This window comes from Notamacropus eugenii, chromosome 5, assembly GCF_028372415.1.
Source record: "Notamacropus eugenii isolate mMacEug1 chromosome 5, mMacEug1.pri_v2, whole genome shotgun sequence".
Classification (NCBI taxonomy): Eukaryota; Metazoa; Chordata; class Mammalia; order Diprotodontia; family Macropodidae; genus Notamacropus; species Notamacropus eugenii.
In genome coordinates this window covers 419,721,580-419,738,535 of record NC_092876.1, presented here as the reverse complement: position 1 = coordinate 419,738,535, position 16,956 = coordinate 419,721,580, and the positions used below count along the sequence as shown (strand labels likewise).

General features: G+C 37.0%; 1 protein-coding gene across 1 annotated transcript in view; it reads left to right on the top strand.

Annotated features, from left to right (window-relative positions):
- NCAM2 (neural cell adhesion molecule 2) overlaps window positions 1-16,956 on the top strand; it is a 287,205-nt gene that overhangs the window by 55,544 nt on the left and 214,705 nt on the right. The window lies entirely within an intron of this gene.

The window sequence follows — 16,956 nt, the reverse complement described above, 5'->3', positions numbered from 1 at the left end:
TCTGCCATGAATAACAATTATATTTTAATGAACGAGCACTATGTTTGAACTCAGAAGACCTGGGTTTAAGCCTAAGCTCTGCCATTTATGAGGTGTGAGACTTTGGATACTCTCATGAACTTTTCTTTCTTCATTTGTAGAATGTAGATAATAATACTTGCATTATCCTCCTCACAGAGTTTTTGTGACGATCAGATAGGGTAATGGAAGTAAATCACTTTCAAAGTGGTGAAGTATGTGGAAGAAAGGAAAATTACTCTGTGTTTGAGACACAAGCCTGCCAGATACAACTTATTAATTAAACTATTCTAATTCTTTATCTTCTCTACTTAGAGAAAGAATCCAAAGGGTCATAAATCCATTCTGCTTTTGTACATCTCTCTCACCAAACTATTTTTGTGTTACAATTTATAATATTCTCAAAGAACAGATAAAATTTTACAATAATAGCAAAATTCAAATAGTAGTTTGATTCGTTCACCAAAAAAATAGTCACTTAAAATAAAATATTGGTGCTCCCTAAAGAATAATTTTCCTAAGCCATTCAGTTCTCCATTCACCAGCTTTTTTCAAGGATTCTCCTTTCTATCTGGCCAAAGGTGAACGCAGGAGATGGTTAAGCAAATTAGCCAAAAACATCTTCCTTCTCTTAGTATGATCAGTATCCTAATTCATTCATGGCTTACACCCAATCCCTCATCTTTTCTGGTCACTGTTTTAATTCTGTCTTCAGAGAGAATAGTTTCCCTCCTCCTCTCATGTCTGGACTTTTAAACAGTTTCCACACACAAAATGATTATGCCTTCAATAAAAGGAAGAAAGGAACTTCCTAGAAGTTTGAGTACACATAAGGTTTTCTCCATTATGGTAAGTCTGGAAAGAATTTCAGACTAAAGAAATGTTTATTTTCTAATATTTCTAAAAGGGCATAGGAAATCTTAATGGCTCCTACATGCATACTGTGTAAGCTTTATTGTGTAAACTTTATTTTTTATTATATGTGTAAATAATTTCTAGAACCTTGACATGCTGGGCTAAAGTATCGTAAGTTCACAAGAATATGGCTTGGTAGATTTTGGAAAGCTCATATGCCTCTAGGGTGGTTAAAATGCCAGACATTAGAAAAATATTGGTGTGACAGTAAGAGGGTAAAAGGGTCTGGCATGTGGTATAAATAACATAGTCTAGTAATTTTCTCTTTCCATATAAAAGCCTGTATGACTACAGACCAATTCACAGGTAACTATTAAATGCTATAAATGTGAGAGCATTTTTGTTCAAATCAACTTCAAGATTTTTATTGAGGGAACTAAAAATATAAACTAATTTGACATCTGAAATGGAAAAGATGATTTATCTATGCTATGCTACATTATCGTTATATAGTAGAAGCAATCTCAAATTAGAACCTTTCTCTTGTACTGCTTATAGAAAGGTATGAGAATTGAGTCACTTTCAATTCTTAGTTTTCTAGCTAAAACACAATATTCTTTTTTGCGTGTTTCAAAGAATTTAAAGGTTTGCAGCTTGAATGGAATATTACTATTTGTAGTTGGTTATGAATATATGTTTAATTGGTATTATTTCAGTTCTGTTGTCAGTATGTTTTCTTGAAACATATATTCCTTCCTTCTTTTCTTCCTTTCTTTCTTCCTGTGAAAATATGGATGTGTAAATGTTCTTAAACAAATATGCAAAGAATGTTATTCTGTGGAATAATACTTAATTGGAAACTATATCTATATCTGTATCTATATAGATATATGTGTGTATATATACACACATATATATACATATATACATACACACATATATACATATATACATACACACATATATATACATATATACATACATACATATATATATATATATATATACATATATATATAAAACCAAACTACAATTCCATTTTCATTTTTGCATCAAACCTTATCTTTGTTTCCAAAGTCATATTAGGGCTTTCTGACTCCAAGTCCTTTATTCTTCTACTGCCTTACTTAGCTGCCCAAGAATCTCGGTAACTGTGTTACTATTGTTATACGTATATTTTTAGGAAATATGATCATACTCTATATGATACAATTAATTGGTTTAAAAAAAGGAGTATGAAAAAATTACAAGACACAGTACTGGACTTGTAGTCAGGAGGCATGTGTCTATGCATGTGTGGTAAAATTACTTAATACCTTCAAACAATAATTTCCTCATCTGTAAAATGAATATAGTATGAGATAATATTAGTTATTACTTAATGTTAGTTACAGGATATAATTATTATATATTACTTATGACAGAACTAGGAAAGTACTTTGAAAACTTTAACTCTTTCAGTACTCCAGTACTTATAACATAGTGATGGTCTTATCTTTGTGTGTCTGTGTCTGTGTCTGTGTCTGTGTCTGTGTCTGTGTTTCTGTGTCTGTGTGTACTTGTTCAAATAGTGCAGATCATAAATTCTTCTGATCCTGGCATTTGCACGGGCTCTCCTCCATTTCTGGAAAGCCCTCCTCTTAGAATCCATGGCTCCATTTAAAGTTCACCTCAGAGACACCCTCCTATGTGAGGCTTATCATGAGCTCTGCCTCTGGCTCTCTTGTTCCCAGCCCCTCCAACCTCCACCACCCCCCAACTATGGACTCACCTGAAACAGATTCATGTCCAAAGAGAGGCTGACCTCAAAATGAGAGGATCATGCTTTTCTGCCTTATAAGGTACACACACACACACACACACACACACACACACATGCACGCACACACACTCCTCTAAGGAAAATTTTATAGATAAATTTTTAAAAATTGCCCTTGTCTGGAATCTCCCTAGAAGGGAATAATATGGTCCATTCTGGAAAGATTCAAAGGTACAGAATAGGAATGAGTATAGAATAGCTATTTATTTCCTCAATCACAAAATAATGTTTAAAACACAGAAAAGATTCATTACCCTGATTTTTAAACAAATTTTTAAAATATAAACCAGTGGGGTCAAACTCAAATAGAAATTGGGCATTAATCCATACATTAGTTTCCCTGTAGACCCCAGTTAATCTGTACATAAGGAATCCTGTAGACCACATATTTGTGGAAGGAAAGTGGACAAAGATCTATCTTCAAAGAAGCACAGTCTGTCAGATAAAATGTTAAGGACGTGGACTGTTCTGAGAAACAGAGAAGCTGCTCTTGAGATGAATGTGCTGAAGGGATCTATTTGCAGAGAGCAATAAGTGAGGTAACAGTGGTTGCAGGGTATTGTGGTCTGTCAGCTTATTTTTATGTGACTAATTTTAGAGTTTTGACGTTCATAACTGACACAATTATAAGATCGTAATTATAAAAATCAAGTAGCTATTTGATGGCTATAAGAAGATTATATAAGGAGCGTCAAGTTCATACATGACCAAAAGGATTGTTTTTTAGTTTCATTTCATAAGGAATTACCAGGAAGCTTTACTTTGAAGCAGTAGAGGCAGTTAAGAAGTCAGAAGGAAAATAGCTAAGAAGCCAGTTTTGTAAAAATTTAATGATAATGCTGTACCCATCCTGCCCCCTCAAAAAAATTCAACATAAGCTACTTTATAGGCTTTACAGAAGCTTTGTGAAGAGATAGACAGAAAAAAGTTTCTGTCTGAGAAAACTGACACTGCAATAAATTTGCTGAGAAGGCGCTAATTAGAAGAATGAAGGTTGCTTTACTGATTGGTTGGAGAAAGGCAACACCGGTTGGAAACTAATTGGCTGAGATTTAAATCCTGCTGGTGTGTGAGAAGGGAAACCTCTCAGCAGCCCATTTGCCCAATACTTCCCTTGATGGTTTAAGACAAACAGGGGGGAGAGTAGATTTTATACCTTTTTTTTTTTTACTCTCTGCTGTGTCTTGCTGTGAGGAGAGACTTGGAGTTGAATGGACAAAGCAACAATTTGCACATCTGCATAGCCCCAAAACCCATGCTGTTGAGGGTGAGAGACTCCATTGGTTCAAGAGGAGGACAGCTTTGCCAAACGTGATCACAGAGAGGACCTGACAGGGCATGTACAAGAGAGAAGTGATTCTATATGATACAAAATGATCCTGAAATAACCAAGGAGATCAAGGCCTCCTTGTTATATATTTGTTTTTAAAGAAATATAACCCTACCTTACATGATGCAATTAATTGGTTTTTAGAAAAATAGTGAGTGGGGAAAAAAGTGACAAGGCACAGTGCTGGATTTATAGTCAAGAGACAAGGACCTGTCCAGAGTAGTGAGGTACAACCTGTGGGTTTCCCAAATCATGTACCTCCCTGATAAGATTTCTTTAAGTGTTTTCCCATTCTCCTCCATGGATACTACATTCAGTGGTGGGAGGGTCTTCAGCCAGATTGATGGGTGAACTGTGATGTCTTGGCTATTTGTACATTTGCTTTCTTTTGAGTAACTGTGGTGTCTGGTCTTCTGCTGTCATGGCTGGACATTACATCGATCAGAATTCTTAAGTCTTTCAGAGTTATTTGGCTTTAAAATATGATTGTTATTATATAAATTGTGCAAGTTTTTTTCATTCCACTGTCAATCAGTTTATATGTCTTCTTAAGATTCAGTGAAACTATCTCTTGTATCTATTCTTAAAGCCACAACAACCATTTCCATTACATTCATATATGTGTTCATTCCCCAACTTATGGGTACCCCTTTAGTTTCCAGTTCTTTGCCACTCAAGAACAAGGACTATCTTTTGCTTTTCTTTGTAACCCCAACATTTAGCACAGTGCCTGGTACGTAATAGGTTCTTAATAAGTTCTTTTAGACTGAAAAAAACACTTTAAAACATTTTATACATAGGAGCTCTTTTCTTTTTCTTTGATCTCTCTGGAGTGTAGGCCTAATAATATTATCCCTGGGTCACAACATTTGGTGATTTTGGGGGCAGTTACAAAATGCATCCCAGAATAGCTAGACTAATTCATGATTTTATTAACAGTCCATTATGTGACTGTCTTTCCATGGCCCCTCCAATAATAAACATTTCCCACTTTTGTCATCTTTGGCAATCCAATGTGTATAAATAGAATCTCAGAGTTGCTTTAATTACCTTTCTCTTATGAGTGATTGGGTGTTTTTTTTTTCTTATTGTTGTTTATTTGGATTTCTTCCTCTGAAAACTGCCTATTTATATTTTTGGATCATTTATCAATTAGAGAATGGCTCTTATTCTTTAAATAGATGAAAAGTAAGGTCTTTGTCAGAGAAACTTGCTACGAGATTTTTTCTGCACATTAACTTTTTGCCTTCTAATTGTAACTACATTGTGAAAAACTTTTAAATTTTATGTGATTAAAAGCTTGATTTTATTTTCCATATTACTCTCTATCCCATATTTGAAATGGGATTTTTCATCCCTATCAATAGATCTGAAATATATTTTTTTCCAAGCTCCTCTGACTTATTAATGATATGACTACAGTTATCCCTTCCACATCATGGGGGTTAGCACACTGAACACCCATCTCCGCCCCCCCCCCCACCATGATCTGGAATTAAAAATAAATTTTTTTGGCCTCTTTGTACCCTCTTTTTTACCTCTCTTCATGCCCACAATCTAATTTTTTTCTTTTTTGAGGTGTTTATAATATCTTACCGTAAAATTTGAGGTATGTATTTTTCAGTGTCATCTGTTGGCCTTCATGTGTCTACAGCTTCTGCAAAACTCCTAAAAAATTTCCATTTAATTTCTTATACTGACCAGCAATATATAGAAACAATGATGGGGAAAGTTGTGATGTGAAAGGGATAACTCTGTGTGTGTGTGTGTGTGTGTGTGTGTGTGTGTATAAAATAGTATTTCATGCCATATACCAAGATTAGTTTTAAATGTCTATTTTGTAATATTAAGTATATTTTGATGTATATTAAAATATATCATTTTAAATGTGTACATATGTGTATATATAAGTATATATCCATTTAGAGCTAATCATGATATATGGCATGAAATATTATTGTAAATCAGATTTTTCTTCCAGACTGCCCTCTACAGGATCCAGGACTTATATGTGGGGATTCCTAGAAGTCAGGGTCCCGGGTCTGAACTGGAGGCCTAAATCTTTGGAAGAATTGCATCCTATATATAAAGAATAGCAATGTCAGAGGAACTCAGGCAAATGTGATTTTGAATACATCATTGCCATTGAGCAGTAGAAGCCTCCTTTGCCTTACTCATCTTGTTAGAGGGTCCGTCTTGTATCACCCAACCCATATCATCAGAGGCAACTCTGAACAAAGGGTAATTTTATGACCCTGGGTCATCTAGTCAGTAGCAATGAGGGCCCAGAAACTTTTGAGCAACTGTTTTCAAAAGTAGGATAATGAGTAATAACTTTGAAGAACTTCTAATTCCAGAAACCTAAAAGTCACTTACTCTATTCATCCCTTTGCTGTCTTCCACTCAGCCTGGTTTTTAGGAACAGAGACCTCCAGAAACATAGCCCTTCTGGATCATAAGGGCCCAAGAAGAAAGATTGCTAGACTTGCTGCTTTGTATCTTTTAGGGCTGTAACCTATACTGAGCCCCCGAAGAAGAGGAAGACTTGTGGATTGTTGTTCAGTCATTTTCTGTTGTATTCAAGTCTTCTTGACTCCATTTGGGGTTTTCTTGGCAAAGATTGTAGAGTGGTTGGCCATTTTCTTCTCCATCTCATTTTACAGATGAGGAAACTGAGGCAAACCAAGTTAAGTGACTTGCCCAAGGTCACACAGCTTATAAGTATCTGAGGTCTGATTTGAACTGAGATCTTCCTTCCTCCAAGCCTGCTGCTCTATCCATTGCACCATCTAACTACCCCAGACTTGTGGGTAACGGACTATACATAGGGTCCATCAGAATGCCCAAGTGAATAGTCCAAAAGTCTCTGGGCTTCCTTCTTATATCCTGGGAAGCAAGTATCAGTAGCTTATTTTGACTATGACCAGAATCCTTTGACTTTTCTCTATCCATTGTATTAACCAAAATGTGACTGAGCACTCTGGACTACAGATCTGTGTAGTGTTGACTTCCTTCCCCTTATCCACCACATGAGTCACCATCCTATGTAGGACCTCTACCACCATGACCTCACCTGGCCCATTCCACATTATATCATCATGGTGGGAGTGTAAATTGATACTCTCAGGAAAAGATACCTCTTTCTGATCTGTGAGGGCTAATTCAGGTACAGTGAGTCCTCAATTGAAAACACACTACTCTTGACAAGACTCAGCCACAGGAACAGGAAAAATGGCATTGGGATGAAGTGGTCAGTAACTATGTAAAACTCTGCCTGGGCCTAGTTCTATCTGATATAGAACACTGAAAAAGTCAGAAACATTTATAGTGATGGGCATAATGGCTTTGCTCTCATACTTCATCATAATCTTCCTGGTACCATCTGCCTTACTCATGGGCTGCAGAAGATTATTGTAAGGGGAGCTGGTGTAACAACATAACTCCAGATTCCTCTGTTACCATAGAGGAAGAGAGAAGAGAAAAAAGAGAAGAGACTGTTATTACCCCATGCCCACCTAGCTGGGCTGGGTGACTCCCCCTTCACCTCTCCTCATTCTCAGAATGCTTATTCTTCCTGACCTTTGCCCCAGATACTTAAATTTCATACTTAAATTTCACTAGTTGATCAACCCACACCTGTATAGTTTTGAGGTGGGGAGACCCATAGTTAAAGTCTCAAGCTCTTTTTTCCTTTTGAGATCCATCCAAAATGTCAGATCTGATTATTTCCTGAGCCAAGCTATTCATAGGGTATGGCAGACCATGGGAGGGAATATAGATCCATTCTGTCAAACTCATTTTCTCTTCCAGATAGGGAAGCCTATGCAATTCACTTTTATGTAGCTAGTTCCAAATAACACTTCATCTCATCTATTTAAAAAGGGACAAAGGGCATCCCTATCTGGAAATTAACTGACTAACTCACTTCCTAGATTATGCCAGTGGGATCCATTGAACCTGTGACTCATCAGCTTTTTCTTTGAAGTTCACATACACCCTGCTGAGTTCCTTGATTATGAAGACTCTCTGACTCTCCTCCCTCCTCCTCCTAGGAGTAATAATAAGATGTATAGCATTAAGATCTTTTTTTTTCCTTTCATACTTGTGGGAGTTCCCAGGTTTCTTTCTCATTTCCCTTCCTATTCTCTTCTCTCATGGCTTCAGCAGAACTAGAACCACTGGGTCAGGGATCATATAGTTATTGGGTTCCTGACTGTGGCCTGTCAGTACCCACACCCATCAAGAGAGATTTCTTTACGTCTGTTAGCCATTGGTTGTTCATCAACCTTTGTTGGATGGTGCTTAAAAGCCAAGAGCTCAACTTCTAATTGGGATTAAATTAGATTACATTTTGGTTTCATTTAATCCTGATTAAATGGTCTAATTCATTTTCTGAAAATCTTAACTTCTTCAGGGTGATCAACAACAACCAGGGAATGCTAGACTTGGCACTTTCTTTACCATTCCTGGTAGATACCTTTAGCACTTGCTGAATTAGTCATTTCACATGAGTTAGAGTCTGCTTCCCATTCCACTGATGAGACTGCCTGTACATGACCAGAAGGGCCAATGCTCCTGGCTACCACCCAGTTATGTCTGGCTAGCCTTTGATTACTCCACCATCAAGATCCACAGTGTACTTCTCCAAACCCTACCATGATTTCTGCCATGAAGCATTTCATCTCATCCTAAATACTGATTACACCAAATGCTAACAGACTTGATCCTTGTAACTTGTTAGTTCAAGTTCAGTATTGGAACAAAATAATCATTTCCAAGTGGTAAAAATAAAAATAATAATAAAGCAAGAATATACAAAGAAAGATATGGTAGTTTATGTAGATACAGTCCTTGTAGTCTCCATATGGGCTGGATATGGTGATTTTCATGGTCTTCAGATATCCACCAAGTAGCTACCCCAACTCCACATGGGTGGGAACTTTTATGCCCTTAGGTGAGCATGAAACCATATTAACACAGTCAGAGGCCACCAGGGAGGCATAGCTTGAGCCTTGCATCAGCCCTAGGCCATTCAGGTTCTCGTTTTGTCATCTTTTCCTAACCAATATTGCAATCAGAGCAGGGAGAACCATGGTAGATATTTGTCTTATCAAAGTTATGCCCTCAATTTCTTTTGTTTTCATCATTGTTATAACTAGCATTTCTAGCACTGTTATAAAATAGTAGTAATATAAGGAGGATCCTTGCTTTACCCCTGATCTTATTATAAGGACTTTACCTTAATTTTGTTATAAAGGCATACATTTATTATCCTCATCAATTTTGGCTCTTGGTTTTTAGATATTTATCATATTAAGGCATCCTTCATTTATTTCTATGTTTTCTAGTGTTTTTAGCAGAAGTGGATATGTTTGATATTTTCCTTGATTTTGAATTAACCCTGCATTTGTGGTACAAATCTAGTGTAGTATAGTGTATATAATCTTTGTAATATGTTGCTATAGCCTCTTGGTTAATATTTTCTTTACATTTTTTTACGTAATTAGTCATTAGGGATATTCGTCCATGGTTTTCTTTCCAGTTTCACTCTCCCTGGCTTATGTATCAAGACCATATTTGTATCAGTGAAGGGGCTTGGTAGGATCCCTTCTTTTGCTGTTTTTAGAGTTTATGTAACATCAGAATTAGTTGTTCTTAATTGATAAGAATTCACTTGTAAATTCATATTATCCTGTTTTTTCTTTGAGAGTTCATTTATACTTGGTTCAGTTTTTTTTTTCAGAGATTTAAGTTATTTAAATTCTCTGTCTTTTTTTCTGTTTATCTGGACATTTTTTAATTTTGCAAATATTCATTTCATTTAAGTTTTCAGTTTTTCATACATGTAGTTGGGCAAAATAGTGTCTAATGTTTTCCTTTACTTCTTTTTCACTTATGGATTCCTTTTTTTCTATTCACTTAATATTAAGGGCCCACTGTATGATTTCTGAAATGCCCTTGTCATTGGGGGTTGGGAAGAAAAGTGAGGTGGAAGAATAATAAATAAGGTTTAGCCTTGCCCTCAGAAATCTTGCAATCTAGTCATGTCTTAACAGCAAAAGCTAGAACCCCTTTCAGTCCTGTACATAAGTCTGGTCCCAGAGGTGTGATTAATCATCCCTTTTGAATCTTTTCAAAATTAGTTTTTATTAATGTTTTCTATTTCTTACATCACAATAGTTACCCCAATTATCCCACCTGTCCTCTTCCCAGAGACCTATCTCATATAACAGTATTTTTAAGAGAGGGGAAAATATTAGCAAAATTGACAGATGCATTAAAAAGTCCAAAAACATGGGCAGTGTTTAACATCTATGGACTTCCTAGCTCCATGAAGGAGTGAATTGGGGTGTTCTTTTATGTCTGTTCATTCAAGTCCTGATGGATCTTTATAATTTTGTTACATTCTGTTCTAATTTTTTCTGTATATTCTTTCCATTTACATTTTTGTAGTTACCTTGTATTTATGTTTTTGTGGTTCTGCTTGCTTCACTCTGTATCAGTTCATATAGATCTTTCCATGTTTGTCTGTTTATGAAAAACATCATTCCTTATAGTACAATAATATTCCATTATTTTCACACAGTTTGATGTGGCCCTATTCTCACTAACTCTCTTCTGCTCACCCTCCCTTTTCTCATTTCTTACCCCTTTCCTTTTAGAGCTTTGCTTAGTGTTACTTTTTTCTTTTCTGTTTTTATCTGGTTATATCATCTTCCCCCCCCTTTTCTTTTTCAGTGAGTCAAATAGATTCCACCCCCCCTTTAGATTCCTCCTCTTTCTTCCCTTTCAACTAGTCTTGTCCATTTGTGTTTAATTTTTTGTACCCTTTTCTGAAAAGGATTTTTCTTACCCCTTCCTTAACCATCCTCTTTGTCTGCTCTGGACCCCCATTCTTATTCACACATACCTCCATAGTAATCTAGTTCAACATATTTCTCATGCAGTGAAAACTTTCAAGGTATCCATTCTGTGCTTTCCCCTGTAAGCAGTTTCTATCACTGCTTTGTAGAGCCTGTGGATTTCCCTTTTCCATGGTGTCTTACTCCCAGAACAGTGACAGTTATTACAGGTATTAATGAGGACCCTGTCTCATGGTTTATCCCTCCACAATATCCCTTATGCAATTCACCAATGATCTATAATCTTTCAGTTACATTCCCCCCTCCATTTACCTCAAAAATCTCTTCCCTATTTCTGTATCTTGCTGTTAACCCTGTCTCCTGTTCCTCTTCTTGGTGCCCCAAGAAGTTCCAATTATACACCCCCATTCCCACCTCCCCTTTAGAGTAGATTTTCAGGAACCAAACCACACCACACCACCACACAACCAAGTAATAGCTCCCTATCTCCCTTCATGAACCATCTCTGTTTACCCATAGGAACCTTTGTCAATGCAACCCGTCCCATCACCAAAGCAAAAGCCTCCCTCTCTTTCCCATTCTTTTCAAGACTCATCTTCTTCCTCACCCACTCCCTAGTAACTTTTTCTGAGACCATAGGCATCACTTGCTTCTCATTGCTAGCCCTGATTTGACTCAAGCACATTATACATTCCTTCCTCTCTTTCTCCCTGGTCCCTTCCATCCCACCCTTCTTCAGGTATCTTCCTATGTTGTAGTTCCACAAAAAACATTAACTCACCTGTAGGCAGTGTGTTGCCAGGTTCCCTCCATCATATCCCAGACCTAGCTCCTCATTGGTAAATCCACCAGACTTCTACCTTCACCACTATCTCCTCATATATATTTAGAAAGAATGTCTCCCTGCTGCCACACTGTTGCTATTGCTGTCCTTGGCTAGTATATTTCTGCATCTGTTTGGTCTAACTGGTGAGGTTTTGCTTTACAGATTCCAATTTTTCGCTTCTGCCCATTATTTTTGCTATGAAGGCTATAAATTCTGCTCTCATAAATTACATTCAAGCCAGGAACCTGCCAATTTCCAGCATGTTCTAAGTGGTCTAATAGAGTGAAGTCTGATCACTGACCTCGTGTTACAAGTTTTGCTAAGTTTCTGACCCTGTTTAAAGACATAACTACAGACCTTCCCCTGGTTTAAGCTCTTTTGTTTTTATTCAGTCGTGTCCAATTCTTCATGACCCCATTTGGGGTTTTCTTGACGAAGACACTGAAGTAGTTGGCCACTTTCTTCTCCAGCTCATTTTACAGATGAGAAACTGAAACAAACATGGTTAAGTGGCTTTCTCAGGGTCATACAGTTAACAAGTGTCTGAGGCTGGATTTGAACTCAGGAAGATGAGTCTTCCCAACTCCAGGTCCAGCACTCTATTCACCATGTCCCCAGCTACCCATGATTTAAGCTCCATAGAGGTTCAAATCATTAGAATTGTAGCTCATCCTTGGATTCATCTTCTTGCAATATTTGCTAAGTTACAAGCTTCAGCCCTTGTCTGGGAACCTTCAAATAATTAATCAAGATCAGAGCCACACAGTGGCTACTTATTTGCTTCTGTTCCTGATCTATGCCTCATAGAGTTTCATGCCAGATCTCTTGCTCTGGCACCCATCTGCCAGCATATTTTGTGACCCAGCTTCTGGTTCAGAATGATACAGCTGCAGGCTGGTTCCTGGTCCTGATTCTTGTTTGACATTATTACAAGAAACACAACCCCTTCCTGCTCTTAATGTCTAACTATGGCTAAGGCTGCCTCTTTTTGTTAATTGTTAGATAGACTGTGGGTGTATTATTTTGTCCAAATTTTGGACTAGTAGAAAATTAACATGAGTCAGTCCCAGCCCCACAGACAGTTACCACTTTTATGTTACTTCATCTCCCTGGCCTTAATTTTTTCAACTGCAACATCAGGGAGTTGAACTATGGCATGGGGTCCTATGTAGTTCAGAATTTAGCATTCTATGATATCAAGAATTTTTCCAGAGACTGCAAAAGTTCTGGCCCCAGGGAAAATGTAGCAAATACAGAAAAATAGTCTTTTAGAGACCAGTATGCTAAAGAATGCTAAAGAAATGGGAGCTAGACAAACACAGGTCAGGAACAACTTCAAGTTTGAAATAGTTTTGGTAATGTGATAAAATTCCCTGATGGGAGACTGAAAGAAAGACTAGTGATTTTGACCTGGAATGCAGATGATGATGGTAATGTTGGTAGGACTAACTGTGAGCTCAGTGGACCCCAGTCTGGGTTCTTAAGCTGAAATTTTCCAGTATGAGTTGAGCCAGATAATTCTGATAAATAATGTGGAGATGAGAGAGTAGACAGATGGGTCATTCATTATTAACATCTTCTCTACTGCCATTTTATATAGTAGTAATGTTCATTATGTGGAAAATTCCCCTCTTTTGAATGTCTTGAAAATTGAATTGATCTCTCTGTACCACTAACATTATAATGCCTTTACCAGGAACCTCATCTATTTATCAGTTTTTCCCATCTTCATTCTCTTTAGTACCATGTATACTTATGTAGCACATTGTGAATGTATTTTATGGTTCTGCCTGCAGTTGATTGATCATAGTTTTATAAAAATCTCGACAGAGCTTTTTCATTTTTTATATCTTTATTGTCCTCTTTTCAAATTCATCCATAAATATTCTCAAAATGATCCAGGTTCTCAATAAGATATATTTAAACTCATTTTTCCTACCTTGTCTTTTCATTTTTTATGAAGTAAGAGTGTTCATAATCTCCCCCCAACTTCCTCCTTAAGATTTTATATATTTGCTTGTATTATTAACTGGTTTTGCCCTTAGACAACCATTTCTTTTCACTAAACAAGCATATTAAATACTTAGTAGCAGTGCTGATTTCTAGAATCTTTTATTTTCTTTATTCTGGTGATTGCTTTCTATCAGTTAAGCATCTGTGGGAAATGGTGACAGTCTATCTATGTCAATCATTTCCTTTAACCATTTCCCTTTCTTCAACATCAGTAGCTTATTTAAACAGCATGATAGATTGAATAGATTTGATTTGATTTCATGTTGTATATATTTTTTCTTATTCTTACTTATCTGATTAGATGCTGATTTTCGTCTTTGCCCTAATGGCCCTGTGGTTTGAGTGTACGCAGAGTTGATTCAGATTATTTCTTCATTTTCAGTTGCCAGTTACTTCCTTTCTTTTAATGCATGTAGTCAGTTTCATGTTTTTATGATATTTTTGAGTGCTCATCGTGTGCAATGATTCTTGATTTTAATTTTGAATAAGAGAAATACTAATTAAGACAACACTGAGATTTCATCTCATATCCTGCACATTGGTAAATGTGGCAAGACATGAAAATTGCCAATGTCCAGGGGAGTTGACATGACCACAATAATTCTCTTTTGCTGTAGCTGAGAATTCATTCAACCATTCTGAGGATAATGAGGATTATTTGTGTTAAAGTGACTAAAACGTCTTTGAACTTTGACTTGGAGAGCCTATTTTTAAGCATATAGGTTTATATGGTGAGGACAGAAATGAAAGTCCCACACCTACTAAAATATTTATAGCAGCATCTTTTTGTGGTAAGAAGTAGCTAGAAAGAGTGTGACTGCCCATCAGTTAAAGAATGGCTGAACAAATTGAGGTATTTGAATGTAATGGAACATTACTGCACTGAACTTCTAGCTTTTGGGGGAGAAGGTTGTGAGAGGAGTGGGAGAAGAGGGAAGATTTGGGGTGAATAAGGACAAGGTAATTGTGTAGGTGATTAGGAGAGGTTTGGACTAGTGAAGAACAGAGACTGTATTTGGAAGGAGATATTGAGGATAATATGAAGAAAAATCTCTATGTCTCAGTACTGGTCCAGGTTTAAGATTTTTGTCTTTTCTAATTCTAGGTCCCGTGATTTAAGAAGGAGCAGGATTAAAGAGGATTAGGGAGATTATACAATGGACAGTGAGGAGATTTTTTAAATTTTAGGCTTAGTATAAGGAAAAATTTCCTTATAATTAGAGTGGGAATTCTTTTTGGCTATGAGCTTGGCTAGATAGCCACTGAGGTCACCAAATTCTTTGGTTCTCAGAAACTGGATATAAAAAATTCAGAGAAACTGGGGGAAATTTGCATCAACCGATTCAGCTTAAATCAGGGTAACCAAGGTAACAACATGCACAACGACAATAGCATATTAGAGGAAAAAACAATAACACAAAACTAACTTTATAATTATAATGACCTGGCTTGGTCTCACAGAACAGGTGAGAAAATGCACCTCCCTTCTTTCATTGGAAAGGTCAAATACTGCCCTTGTGCAATTTTGCATACGCCATCATTGTTGGTGTGTTATTTGGATGGTTTTATTGAACTTATTTTTTTCAGTTTTTAGACTGTTACAAAGGGAAACTGAACAGAGGAGAGGGAGATGAGATGGAGGACTTGATATTTTCTTCATTTTTCACTTAACTCTCAAAAACCCCTCAAAAGAGCAGTTAACATGTCAGAAGCATAATAATTGTCGCTGACTCCACAAGCCTGGAAAGATAGCAATAACATAATTTAACAGCAAGCTGTACTAATCTGTAGTTGTGTTCACTCATCAACACTCATCCCCCTCCAACAGCCCCCACACTCTGAAAAGGCTTACAATCTGACTCATAGCTTATGCTCTGAGAGCAACTCAGCAATTCCCCTGTTGCTGCTCCAGTTCCTACCACCCACCACTCTGTGACAGAATGCATCAGTTCGGCTCAGGTACTTGTGGAGGAAGGCAAGGCATAAGAAAGAAAGATCTATCTCTGCCTGGTGAGACTGTGCCCAGCTAGAGAACAGAATTACAGAGGGAATTGAATTGAGATGCCAGTATGCCTGTTGAGTTACATAGCCCTGAAGGAAAGGAGAGATATTCTGTTGAGGCTAGTCTGTCGCCTCAGAAGTCACATGGAGCAGGGAAAAAGGCTAGTGAAAAGTGAATTTCCTAATGGGAGAAGAGATTGAGATAGTTCCTAGGGTTGTGCTGCCATCAAAGGAGAAAACGTAAGAAAGTGTAGCGCCAATGCAATATTCACAGTGCCCACACCAGCCATGAATATCTCAGCACAATTCTGAATTGTGAAATACTAGATTCTCCACATGGAAGACAGAACTGAAACATTTATTCAGATACCAGAAAGTCAAATCCATCATAGCAACAAAAATCTATACACAGTAACAATGTAACAACAGACAACACCATCCCCCAGCTAAGCTTCCCACAAACCAGCTCCCTTAAACAAATCACAAACAGGCTTCCCTTGAACAAAACGCCCTTCTCACACTCACAGCCAGTTGAGGGCTTGCCTGCGTCTTTCAGTTCTGCTTTCTCACTAATTTCCTCTCAGCTCTGCTCTAGCTCTGCCTCTTCTTGTTCCATATGTTCAGCAAATCCCTCCCATGTGACCACAGAATCCATGTGACTCAGACTCATGTGACTTAGGCTTCCATGTGACTTAAGCAGGTCATATGGGTCTATTTATGAATATGAAAAGTCTCCCCATTTAAATTACCATTACAGAAAGTGAGCAGTGATGGAATATAAGTGAAAAAAAAGCAAGTAAGTAAAATAAATAAAACAATGAAATCACCAAAGAACTCGGGAACAAAACCTAGGGCACAAGCAGACTACTTCAACAGGAAGATATTCAAACAGAACGGAAGATGGCTTCCAAGACATATAAAAGAATGCAAATATCTAAATACATATTACAGGAGGAAAAAAATTGAACTAACATGGTGAAATAGAGAACCCTGAGGATTCTTTTTTTTCGCTAACACATTAAATTTTATTATGTCCTTTTTTTTTAGTTCCAGATTTTCTCCTTCCCACCACCTCCTCCCCTACCTGTTGAGTGGACAAGAAATATGATACCTTATTATATATGTGAAGTTATATAGAACAAACTTCTGTTAGCCATGTTACAAAAAAAAGGAAAAAGGGAGAAAAATAAAGTTAAAAAGAGTATGCTTCAATCTATATATACTCTGATTT